Source organism: Oxyura jamaicensis, chromosome 21 (genome assembly GCF_011077185.1).
Source record: "Oxyura jamaicensis isolate SHBP4307 breed ruddy duck chromosome 21, BPBGC_Ojam_1.0, whole genome shotgun sequence".
NCBI lineage: Eukaryota > Metazoa > Chordata > Aves > Anseriformes > Anatidae > Oxyura > Oxyura jamaicensis.
In genome coordinates this window covers 2,252,976-2,266,019 of record NC_048913.1, presented here as the reverse complement: position 1 = coordinate 2,266,019, position 13,044 = coordinate 2,252,976, and the positions used below count along the sequence as shown (strand labels likewise).

General features: G+C 39.8%; 1 protein-coding gene across 1 annotated transcript in view; it reads left to right on the top strand.

The window, feature by feature from the left end:
* SKI (SKI proto-oncogene) overlaps positions 1–13,044 on the top strand; it is a 134,800-nt gene that overhangs the window by 982 nt on the left and 120,774 nt on the right. Inside the window, exons 2-3 of the mRNA XM_035344892.1 lie at positions 2,428–2,530; positions 6,599–6,741. The gene's annotated coding sequence lies outside the window, so the exon portion shown is untranslated. The remainder of the gene's footprint in view (positions 1–2,427; positions 2,531–6,598; positions 6,742–13,044) is intronic.

Genomic DNA, 13,044 nt, shown 5'->3' with positions numbered 1-13,044 from the left:
TACTGTAGCTGATGACTGCAAAAGCAAAAAAAAAAAAAAAAAAGAGCTTGCATCTGTAGCAACTGCAGCTTGTAGTTTTTTATTGTTTTGTGGATTTAACCAAAAACTTGGTACAGTAAGATTTTTTAATTGTTGTCTGTTTAATACATACCTATTACAGCCTTTGAAGGCAAGCGCATTAGTGAATGTTGTCATTCTTGTTCTATCTGTTGCTGTAACTACTGCAGATTTCAAACTAGTGTTCTAGAAATGTCTGTCCATTATCTGTACTCAGTATTTTTACTTTGCATCTTTTCAGAATTAAAAATGTACTTACTGTAGCAGGAAGGTGAAGTGTAGAACAAGACCTGTTCTCAGTTCTGCCGTGTTGGACAAGATCATTTCTATTGTTTCCTCCTCTGACATGGAAATCCTATTACTTTTCACTTGATTTTGGGTCTTGCTAAATTTAATAATAATGTTTTGCAATCTTAGAAAAAAACTTCTCATAAAAATGCAAAGAGTAGTCTTTATCATCAGCAGCCTTGACTGGATTTTAGCCAATGGTCAAAGGATTTGAGCTTTTGGAGGCTAGAATGCTTCTACAGATTATCTTTAGGGATTTCCTTGTAAATGGAGTGCCAGCATGTGTAGTTATCTGCTCCCTGTAGAGTCTCATCAAGCTGCACACGCTTAATCTTTGCTTACATGTTCCCTGGTTTTTGCTGTAAATTGGGCCTCAGTTTTAACTTTTGCTCTCAGGAAGAAGGGGCTATTATAACAAATTCTAATCCTTTTGCAATTCCACAATCATTAAAGCCTATAAATTGCCTGCCAAACAAACCAAGTGATCTTTTCCTGGGCTGAGGGAAAGAGGAGAGTGTAAAACGCAGGTGGCAGCATTTGCTGGGGAAGAACTGGTACATTATCAACTAATCCGCCTTCTGCTATTTCTGATTTCCTACCCAACAGCTGCAACATTGAATGAGAGCTCCTGCATTTGGGAAGAATTAGAAAGCCTGGTAATGCAGGGTCTCTATTACAGATACAACAACTCACAGACAGGGATGAGATTTTTGCTGCCGGTGTAGAATTTGGAGTGTTAGGCATTTTATAGCCTGGAAAAATTGTAATTTTCAGCTGTTGTTATGGAGTAATCAATGAAGAAGAGATGCCATAGTTTCTGCTAGGTTTCTCTCAGGGCCTGATGGAATTTCATGTGTGAACTATATATAAAATATATAAATAAATATGAATATATATTTTCAATGTACCACTTTGAGGCTAAATCATATGCAGTTTTATTAAAACTTTTTTTTTTTAATAGTGATTGATAGTATCAGATAGTTTTGATCCTTCTAAAATATTTTTGTATTTCTGTAGCGATAGCTCCAGGATCAGAGGAGAATGTTAAGGATGAATTGTGCTTTGCTAGAAACCTGAACATTGTTGTGTTTTGATTAGTTGGTCTAACCCATGCTTGGGTTAGGAGCATACGTTGGCAATTTCTTGTTCTTGACAAATATCCTGTAGCTTCGCTCAGGAATCAGTGTGTCCCTTCTGCTAAATGCTGTCAAGGAAAATGTCCCTGAAGATATAAGGGAGACTGAAGTTTGTATAGTAGAGCATCAGTGAAAGCTTCCGCAGCAAAAGGACTTGCCAGGGTTATCTCCTCTACAGCTGAGCAGCAGCAAATGTAGCACTGGAAAGAGTAACTCAGCCATATTTCTCTAGCTGTAGTGAAAAGGGAAAATGTGATTATTTTCATTGTTATATTACAATTCAAGCCACAGGATTACGAATGCTGTGTAATACTTCCTTTAGCATGGTCAGGAGACTAACACGCAGTTTCAGTTTGAGAAGGCTCGTTGGTGTTCCAGCGAAAGTCAGATGAATGGAGATGGTTTTGTAAGCTCTCCCTAATTTTAGTGGTAGGTGACGTAGTCTTTTCTGTGAGAAGCTTTGAAACCCGCTTCCTCTGGTAGCTTACCAGGGCTTGCATATGATAATGTCCAGAGTCGAGAGCACAACTCATCTTTTCCATTCAGCCTTCCCTTTTCCCGTGTAAGGACTGATCAGTACCTGCGTGGCTGTATATCAGAAATCAAGCCATGGGATTTTTATATGCCAAGATGAGAAGACCTGAAAAGAGGACTAAAAAGAGGGAGAGTGGCATGGCATTTGTGGGTACCGGGTTGCCAAGGAGGCATATTGTATTGAAACAGTTGCCTGGGAAACATTTAAAAATACGTTGAGTGGAAAAGCATATGTGATGTGCCCACAAGTGTTCTGTGTGAATGAAATGCCATGGCTGATGATGGCACCAAAAGACTGTTACTATTGCACGAAAAGATGATGCAAATGATGTTGTTTGGTGGTTTTTTTTTTTTTTTTTTTTTTTCTTTTTTTTTTTTTTTGCTCGTTTTTCTTCCCGTGTCCTCTTTGCAGGAGGTGTGCTGAAGGAAGGCTGCTTGGCTCTTGGCCGATGGACTAAAGTAAACGTACAGAAAATGCTGCGTGCGGTCATCGTTATCGTCTGCGGCTAAAGGTGGTAAGAGTTGTTTGGCTTCCGTGTAGACATCCTGAACCAAATTGACAAGAAGCTTGCACAATTACCCCTCAAAGTAACAATGGCACTCTTGTTACACTACTGCAGTTGTACACAAATAAATAATTCTCTGACATGACCACTTCAATTTGTGTTAAGATTATACGTGGAGGCTCAGGCTGAGGCTGTTGCCTCACTGCAGTGGGGTTTACATGTTGACACCATGTAGAATGCAGAGTTTATGGACAAGGCACGTTGCACAGCTTATGTGGAAAAGTCACTCGCTGACCTAATTTTTTGTTTGGGGAGCTGAAGCAGAGGGAGATCAGGGGAGAATTTTTTTGGACTATAGCTCAAACACTCGGTTCTTCCTTAGATCAGACCCAGTTATTGAGGGATCGTACTGACATAAAAGAATGAAGAGGGAAGGGAACGGTGTCACTAGAACAAACTATTATATCCTCTTCGTTGTTTCTGAGAAAGAAAACTCTTATTTTTCCTGTGCAGCCAGGAACCAAGGGAGCTAGCAGCTGTAATCTGTGCTGTGCTACCTCAGACAAAGAAGTTAATCAGGTAGCGATTTCCACATACTGGAACACGTCTCTCCTTCACGGAGAATGGTCAGCAGATGTCAGGCTCTAAGGTTTATAATCTCCCTGCCTAATCCTCCTGTGGAGGTTTGTCCTACTGTTGGTTCAACAGAAGTTTAGGAAGCCAGTCTGGGAGCCAGCAGACTTCGCCTGGCCCAGCTTTTATGCGGTACAGGGTGGGACAGTAAGTTTGGTGGAGGAGAGACGCTGGGGAGGGTTCGGCTGCTGAGCCGGCAGCCCAGAGGCCTTTTTCTTAGTAGTGGCTCGGCGAGGGAGAAGGCCCATGAGGGCCTAGCTTCTTGAGATGTTTGTTGCCCGTTTGAAGCTGTGAAGTTGCTGTTTATCTGGTAATGAGCGTGCTTCTCCCCTGTGAAGAAACATTTTTGACTGACGGAGACTGCTGACTCTGCTGTTGTTTCGGCCAGCGAGAGGATGCTTTTTGGCTGGCTAATCTGGGCACAATCTGCCCTAGGTTCTGAGATGATCCAATGACTGTGTTGGAAAACCATGAATCAGAGGAAGTCTTCTGTGTCTCAGTCATGTCCTGGTATCACTCATCATTTTTCTGGCCCAGTGTGTGTCTGGTTAAATCAAGTCCTGATGTTTTAGGCCCTGGGGTTAGTGTAAGAGAGGCGGGGAGAATCTGCCTTTCATCTTCCTCTACAATTTTGCAATGTGACTGAAAACTGTTGGAGAGAATGTTTCAGATCTCAAACAAAGATTAGGTTTGATGGCATGAAGCCCTGGATTCTGTGGCCCAGCCTCGAATTCTGTTGAGGGAGTTGTATAATCTCCCCACACTTTAAAGGACTTCGGCTCTGAATTTAGGATCAAAAATGGCTTGAGGTTTTCGCATTTCTATCTTTCTTTTTTAAGTGTGTCTCACAGAATTGTAGCCTATAGCACTTTGGATTCTTCCTGTTTGCTCTGCATCATTCCTTCATCTGAAATCAATGTACTTAAGGGCTCCACACAAAAAAAAATCCATAAGTAATAGCTGTAGTAATTACAGAAGATCACATGTCTTCTTTTACAGGCATGAAACCACAAAACAGTGGGGCAAAAATGCCAGTGCTAGTTAATGTGGTGTGCTGGTATCCATAACTGGAATGGTGTATAAAATCAACTTTAAAGAGAATGTGTAATTGAACGGAAGAATATTTCTTGCTTAAACAAATGTGGATAATAGGTTTAGTTAGTTCTGTGATTTTTTTTCTTAAGGACTAGGTAGTGTTTTAGAAAGCAAATCTATTAAATCTTAGGGAATAATCCAAACCAAGAATCCAAACCATGAATATTCTCACTGAGCAGTGTATTTTGATTGCAATCTAGAGTTGTGGTAGTTATGCTGCTTTACAGAAAGCTCTTGGAATACATAGGATGTCCCCGCTCCCCTTCCTAAATTCTGTCCTTTTTCAGGCTTTTTCTCATCTCCTTCATTAGAGCTTGATTCAATAAAAGAAATAGAAACCGGGACTCATTCAGAAGACCTGACAGTACAATACAGTAGAGCTATAGTTTCCCTTTTCCAGATGTCACTTACTTAATTGTATCAGACTCAGGCTGACCTGAGCTTGGTTTATTTACCTTGTTTTATGCCCAGTGAACTGAAACTATCTTGTGACATTGTCAATGTGAAAGGTCATGCTGCTTGGATTATGTCTTGTAGTAACAGGACTGTGACACCTACTTAAAGATACTAAAGTAGGTTTTTGCCTTTGCTGTCAAATTGCAGCTCCCAGCATCTGCAAATCAAAACCAAAAACCATTTAGACTACTTCCAGTAAAAAAAAAAAAAAAAAAAAGAAAACAACAAAAGATGATGAATTCCTGTCACATCCAAGAAGCAATGTTGCTGTCAAACTGGAGCTTCATGCTACTGTTCCTTTCATGAGTAAGCTTAGAGTTAGGCTGCTTTTGGAGTATTTTCCCCAGCTGACTTCTCCAGTTCCCCAAATCTGCTTTGCTGTTCCTTCGATTCATCTGTGCTGATCTGGTATAAATTTGATCATTTCTTTTTAATCACTGGAAAGTACTGTACAAGAGGATGTGTAGTAGGTGCAACAACAGGTCATGATGCTGCTTTAGGACAGGAGGTGTGTTTAGTTAGCAAAGTACTGTTTTGTACAAGCCGTTCCATTATTTTCCTGCTCTTCATTAGTAAGTCCTACCATATTGTAATTAGCTATTGTATTAGAAGGTAACATTGAAGGTTGTGAGGAAGAGTAGCAGCTTCGCAGCTCTTTGTGGCTGTTCTCTAGCCTGCATAAAGCAAGCTGGTTAGCTTCTATTAAATCCTACTGGGCAAGAATCAACATTATGAAGAGCTACAAGAAATTGGGCTCTGTTAAGCCGTAGTGTCAAAGGAAAAGCTGAATCCAGGGCATTACAAGCAACTGTTTCAGCCCAATTGGATTGGCTGGACATGATGATGTAAGATCTATCATAAATGGAGCTTTGTAGGCAGAAATGCCAAATATAGATGACTTTAAGTGAGCTGTCTCACATTCCCCCTAAAACCAAAAAAGATTTAGGAGAGCCTGATGAAGAAGTCTGCTGTACAAGGTTCAAAAGACAGCAGAGATCAGCAGGAAATTGTCATCAGTTCTTTTTTTTTTTTTTTTTTTAAATTATAATGAGACTAGGATTGACATCCCCATTTGCTAGTCACATTATATAGTAAGGGATGGTCATTTTTCCAAAGAGCTTACCCATCAGTAATGATTTCATTTAGAAATTAAGTCAGGGAATTTCTACTGCCTCTAGTGTGATGCAGTAAGCCGGAGTACTAATTACGGGGATCCCTTCTGGTCTCGAAGCAGTCCATTCTTACTGTCTTTCATACTTATACCTGTTTATGAAGTAGAAAACAGGTGTGCAGAATTAAGGATATTGCTTGAGATAACACGACCTGGGGCCTGAACTCTGGTCTGTTTTTCTCTGGGTCTTTGATTAGGCACAAGGCTAACCTTCCTTTAAAGCAGCATTTTACTCCCAGAGGCTTTCAACACAGTGCCTTTCATCAGCTTTGAATTCACCAGGAAAAAAAAAAAAAGGAGAAGTCTGCCTAACATCTCATGTCTTCCCGAGTATTGATAAACATTAGTGCTAACGTACAGTATCCTTTGCCCCAAAGACGTGCTCTGGCTTTAGTACCACACTTCTAATGACAAACATTCACCTAGTTTACCATATGCATTCTTTTATCTTAACTGTTCTCTCTGCATGTTAGGAGATTTATTTCTACCCATAATGTATTTCATGTGTGTTAGTTGTAAATATTGTGCTCATAAATCAGCCTGGACCATCCAGCCCCAAGGATGGAGACAACTTACAATAGGTCTGTCTGCTTCAGATTGGGAGGCTCTACTAGCTCGCTGTTTTTTCCATCTCTTGGCTCTGTTAGTGGCGTATTGCCAGTCTCCTGTCTCACATTAACAGGAATATTATATATACTGAACGTAAAGTGTTTTTCCTTCAGGACTAGAAGAATGTAATGGAGCATGCATCTGGCAGCGTGACATTCTTCCTATGGGGTGCGGTGTGCCCTCCATGCAGAAAATCATCACCATGGAGTTCTGCCTCAGTCCTGTAGGCACGGGGAGTTTTACTGCGTGCACTGAGGTAGGTCTTAGACCAGGTTGGGAAAGCTTTGTGTTGGGGACTGCATGCATATATGCATAACGTGTAATGAAAAATTGATTCTTCTCCCCTCCCTCCAGCAAAACCTCTAAATTAAATACTGCAGAAGTAGCGCGTCTGGAGCACGATCCCAGATCTCCAGCTTTTTCATCCCCCTTCTAGAACCAGTTCCATCTGTGTTTACACCTATGACCCTACTTTTATTTCTGCGGGATGGAAGCTCATTGTATTTACCTCATAAGGTGTTTTTGGAGAATGTACCAGTTCATAAAGTGTATGCCTGAGGACACATCAATACTACAAAAGTATCAAATTGCCCCCAAACTCTGTAGGATTGTTACTACTCATCATCATCACATAGTTTCATCTGGACTCTTCTCCCTTTGTCATCCTGTGGGAAAGCTTGTCCACTCAGCAGGGACTGCAAATAGTTTCTGCTCCTCCAAAACTAGTATCCTTTTTACTGATTTTAAGAATCCTGTGCTCTCAAAATTCCTATATTTGTGTTAATCAAATCATTACATTGGATTGCCTGAAACAATCAATGTTCGATAAGCTTCTGGTACTTTAATTGGCTTGTTTTTAGAAGTCTGAAACGTGCTGAGCTGTAGGTCTGAACTAAACAGAGGCTGTCACACCAAAAATACTCTGAAGTAGTATATTTCTTCGTGGTAGTGCAGCTGAAAACACCACATTTACTGTAATTAGTGCATGCCACTCTTGTTCCTATGCTTCTCATTTATGTGTACTTAAATGTGTTTCTTGGAGGTCATGTTAAACTGGTGTGTTCTGTTGGTTATTCTGGTCTAATAAAAAGACCCTTCATTTGCATCACACAGTACATCCCAAAAGTGTAAGCCTGCATAAACAAGGTTTCTCAGAACAGTCTGTGACCCAGAGCACATGATGCATTTCAGGAGAGCCAGAAAGGAGAATTCTACCATCACCTGAGGGGAAACAAGAATCAGAAAGAAGCGAGGAGGGGAAATTTTGGTGCTTATTTTTAGACTCTGTGGGTGAGTATTATTTTCAGCTCTCTCCATGTTAATTTCTACAGAACATTGTATTAATGTGCAATTACGTGTGATATGATGCTAATAGAGCCTCGTAATTTCTAGCTAAGTCTGAAGTAATCACTCAGTAGCAGTCCCTGAATAATCAGTACAATCATTTGTACCCGGATAAGGCAGCAGTCAAAGACGTGACTATAGACAATGTAGATATGTCTGAGAAACCTTACACATGTATTTATTCTTAATGAGTTGATAAGAATATGTCAGCGACATCGGGTCAATCCTGCAGGTAGCTGAAGGTACACTGTTACTGGAATTAATGTGTGTTCAGAGCTAACTTTCAGTACAGCTATGTGGAGCTGGTTTTGTACTTGCGATTGCATACCTTCAGCATCTTCTCTGTTTAGCAGAACACTACACCCTCATAAGTTTCATACAAGAACATGCTACTTATTAATCAGCACTTTATTGTCTCAGTATGCTTAAAATAAGCGTTTTGTCACATTCAAGAGGAAACTTTATTGGTTTGTGTTCTGGCACCGTGCTCCATGTTGTCAAGTGCTGTCAGTTGGCTTCTTTCTGTAACTTATTTACAGAGAAAGAGAGAGATTGATATTGAAACATTCTGGTAACAATTTTCATCAGATAGATATTGGATGTGTCATTGAAGTATCTCTAATCTTACAAAGAACAAGAGAATTAATGAGTGTTGGTCTCATCTTGTGTGCTAGAGAGGTCCCCCTTTAAAGCCTTTGACTACTGTATAGGACAGGGAACAAAAGCTAAAATTCCCCTGTTGAACAGTGAATACAGTGAGAGGAAGGAAAAAAGATAGCATCTTATCAAAATATCTTCTGGTTTCCTTTATAAACAGCTAAGAAGCAGCTTCACCACTTCCCTCACTCGGTATTAAGCGAAGGACCTTTGTGAGGACAATAGGGGATAGGCCTACCAAAATTCTCTTTGACCGTGTCTTTAGTTTAAGTATCAATAATTGCAAATGCTGCATTAATGCCAGATGTTTCTAGTTAGGCTACAGTTGTGTTTTCATGTGATGTGGAAGCAGAAAAGTACAATGAGTCTGGTCTTGGCTTCGAGAAACTTGCTTTTGTCGCTGGTTCTGAAGCTGGCCTTTTGACTGACATTACATGAGTCACTACATCTCTACATCACTCCCACTCTTTGCGAACTCATCAGCAGAAAGACTGCTTAATGGCACTCTTGTACCTTGCACAAAAAAAGACCAGATCTTATTTGACATGACTAGATATCACTCTTACTGAATTTAACAATTGACAACAATTTACAGTCAGAACGTTCTAAATAAGGACCAAGTACAACAGACATGTTAAAGCTATTTTGGTAGCTTATACTATAAATGGAGCACCAGAAAAGACAGCAAAAGAGGCCTGATTTTTGTCTTTGTGTAGATAGGAGGAATTAAATTTTGAAGTGATGAACTAATAGTTCCCGAATCAGTCTGCAAAACCATAAAGTGTATTAGCTCCTGAATTCCAATAATAGTTGAGACATATAGAGGGTTGATTGCAGCAAAAAAGCACGGAAGTTTGGGAACAATTGAGTTGAACAATATATCTCCTCTGCAGAAGACCACATGCAGTTTTTGATAAAGATTTCTGCAAGCTTATTAAAAATGCTAAGGTTTTTCGATAGTTTACTGTTATAAATAGAAACTTCTAGGGTCTTTATTGAGTGCCATATGTAATAACTTTTGAGTATGGATATGTATTTACAGCCTGTCACAGAACACAGAACTCCCATTTTAGTAAAATAAATATAAAAAACATCTCTGTGGGGCAGGTGTACACAAAACATATATATAAGGTCTTGGAAAATGTGGCAGATGATTACTAACCTCATTAGAAAAGAAAGTTGGAGGAACTTAAAATGCTGTGCAAATTTCTCCGTGTCTCTAATGTTTATTGGGTTATCAATTGGGTTTTATTGTGCAGTACCATTTTCAGAAAACTCAGAGATGAAGGAATAAACAATTAGTCTTGTGTTGAATGTCCCAGCTGAGAAAATCTGAAAAAGAAATTATCTGGATTACCGAATGTCAGAAGCATTATTGATATAGTTGTCCTTAAAAGGAGATACTGTAGGAAATAGAATGGATTAAATTATTGGAAACATTCATGGAGTAAAAACACTATTAAAGCATTTTAAGAGTCATATGACCAGTGAACCGAAAGTGTAAAAACAACGCTTTGGAAATGAATATTTTCCCAAGAAAACTTTTCCAATAAAAACCTGGGAAACTGCACTTTTTCTTGTGGTTTAAAAAAAAACACAACAAAACACATTCCAACTTTAAAGAGACAGTGCTTCCATAGAATTTGCACGTTCAGAAGGTACTCCATCCTTAAAAACTATGAAAAAAAAGAAAAATTTAGGACTTAATATATATATTTTTTCCGGTGTATGCCTACTATTCTTTTTGTGTATTTTTCCGTGTGGATGATAAAAGTAGATGGAGCAGTTTCACAACTGCTTCCATTTGACTTCTTTTTCTGACTCGTATGCACTTGTGGAATTGCTGCTAGTGGAAAAACTAAAATCAAATCACTCTAGGGAGCAGCATGCACAACATACTTTGTTGACATTTTAATATGTATGTCAGTAATCCTTTTCTTGTCCGAGCTTTTGTAAGCTTGCTTTTGGTGAGGACTGATGTGCTCAGTGCCTTGCAAATGAAATGAGAAACCTTAATTGCTGTTTCGAATCTAGTGTGTACTAGTAGCAATTTAATGGTTGCTTTCTATAGGGTTATTTTTAAGCAAGCCATAAATAAGCAGTTCCATGGTCTCAGATGTGTTCTACCTAAATAATGAATGCAATTGGTCCTAATTGTTTTCCTTGGTAGCTCTCAGAAAGTGTTCTCATAAAGGATTTTGTCTGGTCAGTCTTAATTTCTTATTCCCTTGACTTTTGCTGGTGGTTCTTGGTAGTTTCTTGAGGCACTGTGGACTGAAACATTGCTGAAGTGAAGTCCTGCCTTCTTCCTGACAGAACTGGACCAGCTGTGTAGACAAAGGGCTTCCACCTCCAGGGCTGTCATGTCTGATATCCTTCATTGGTAATAAATGCACAGAAAAAGAGAATGGAGAAATGGACCCATCCCACACCAGCTCCCACTCTGTGTGGAATCACAGACTTGAGCTTATAATGTGAACCACCATTTTTATATAGATAATATATAAAGCACAAATACGTATTGAATTGATTTTTTTTCCAGATAAATATATATTTGTGCTCTCTCTATCTAAAAGTTTTATTTACACATATGTATAAAGCTGTGTACTGCTGGATATACAGTTGAGAGTGTGGCAGGATTCAGAAAGGTCTGGGATGTTTGTATGGCTAGCAAGAACACCCAGCTTGGTTATAGTTACACTCTTTAAAATAAAATGCAGCAACATCTGAGAAGCAACAAAGGAACCCTTTTAACTCTTGCTGGTGAAGGAGGGACTTGCAGTTTGGATTGGTGCCTCCTGAAGGTCTTCAACCTCTGTATGAAGGAGCTAGTCATGGCCAACGTCAGAAACAGGACAGTGGATGCCCTATGTGATACATTCCATCCATTTCTGTGCTGAAAAAAAACCTGCAAAAACCTGTCAAGACACATAGGCCTGGTCCCAAAGTTATTGTGGAAGAGAGAAGTGAGTTTCTGAGAGAGAAAGAAAATGGAATATAAGGCCTGATGTAAGACATCTGAAAATGTTAAAAATGCTTAAAAGTGTGGGATTTTTGAGCATTATCCTACCACCATGAATTGATTTTAATCCAGTACTGGCTATCTCAACCCTTTCTTAGCTTAGTTAACTGTGCAAAATACTCCATTTTCCTGTGTTGAAATTCAAAAAGATAAAACAATCCACTGCTTGGATTTTCTAAATTCACGTAACTTTTAAATGGGAAATAGTTTTTGAGCAAGAACAATAAACTTGCTGGTAGTGGGTGGCATAAAGAGACTGTTTTTTCCATTCAAGGCTTTTTTCTTTTAAGTGTATTTGATTTAGATTGATTTAACCTGGTGTGGGAATTGAAAATTTGACTGAAACTTCCTGTTCTGAGTTGTGGCTTAAGTGAGTTGCCGGGTGAATGTTTCTTGCCATTCTTGTATCTTCCTTCTTGCACAATGATCCTTGATGGGTTTCCATCTCGTGTGTGGGCTTGATGAGGCAGTGCACTCACGACAGGTTAAAAGCACAGGAAATCTGTGCTTCCATCCAGACCTTATATACCTTTGATAGAATTACTTAGTTTCTTTCTTTTGCCTCAGTTTGTTTGTCAGTACGGTTTAACTTTTATAGGTGCTGTGAAACCCTGTTGGAGGACTTGCTGAAGTTCTTGGATGGAGGATATAGATCGTATTCTACCAGGTGCTTCCTCACTGAGCTGGTAAATAACCTCAGTTGGAAGTGGAAATACACTGCCTTGCCTTCCTTACGCAGAACCCACTTCATTGTTCTCCCAGTAAATTGGTACTTTTCCTGTTTCCACTGCTTCTTTAAAGGTTTTGTGGAATGCTTTAAGATGTCTCTGACAGTTTCAGGCCCACTCCTGCTTCGAGCCAAGCCACGTCAAGCAGGTTGGCACCAAAGGTTTCCCTTAGAGGAATAGTTCTGTCTGGCCAGGCTGCGTAGTGATAGCCCTTAAGCTACAGCAACATCTACAGATGTTTCCCCTCTTCTGACTACTTGTGTCAACAGGAAACTGTCAGTATGCATAATGGCTTCCAAACTTAAAACTTCGGCAAGCAGTACAGAAAGAAATCATAGAATCATAGAATATGCCGAGTTGGAAGGGACCCATTAGGGTCATCGAGTCCAACTCCTAATCACAGGCTGCAGGTATGTTGGCAAATTAACAGCTTAAGGAAAGGTTTCTGGGCTCCGAAACTTCATTGTACGTCAATATATTGTTGAAAGAGCTCATCGATATATTGTTGAAAGAGCTCTTGCACATTTTTAGCTGGGCCAACTAACACTTTCCCAAACAGTTCAAGAGCTGTTGTGAGCAAAGCCCATTCATGCAAGGCATTTTGCATGCATCCTTTCTGTTGCAGAGGTGGGTAACTTGAAGCTGTGGACATGTATTGTGGCCACAGGCTATGAAACAATCCCACAGAACAACCTTAGGCTTAGTGATACAGATCTCTGCGCAGTATCTGGGGGGATTTTCACAAGATGGAGCAGGCAATCTTCGACTTGCTGGAGACCATCAGCCACACAACCTCTTCTGCTGGGGT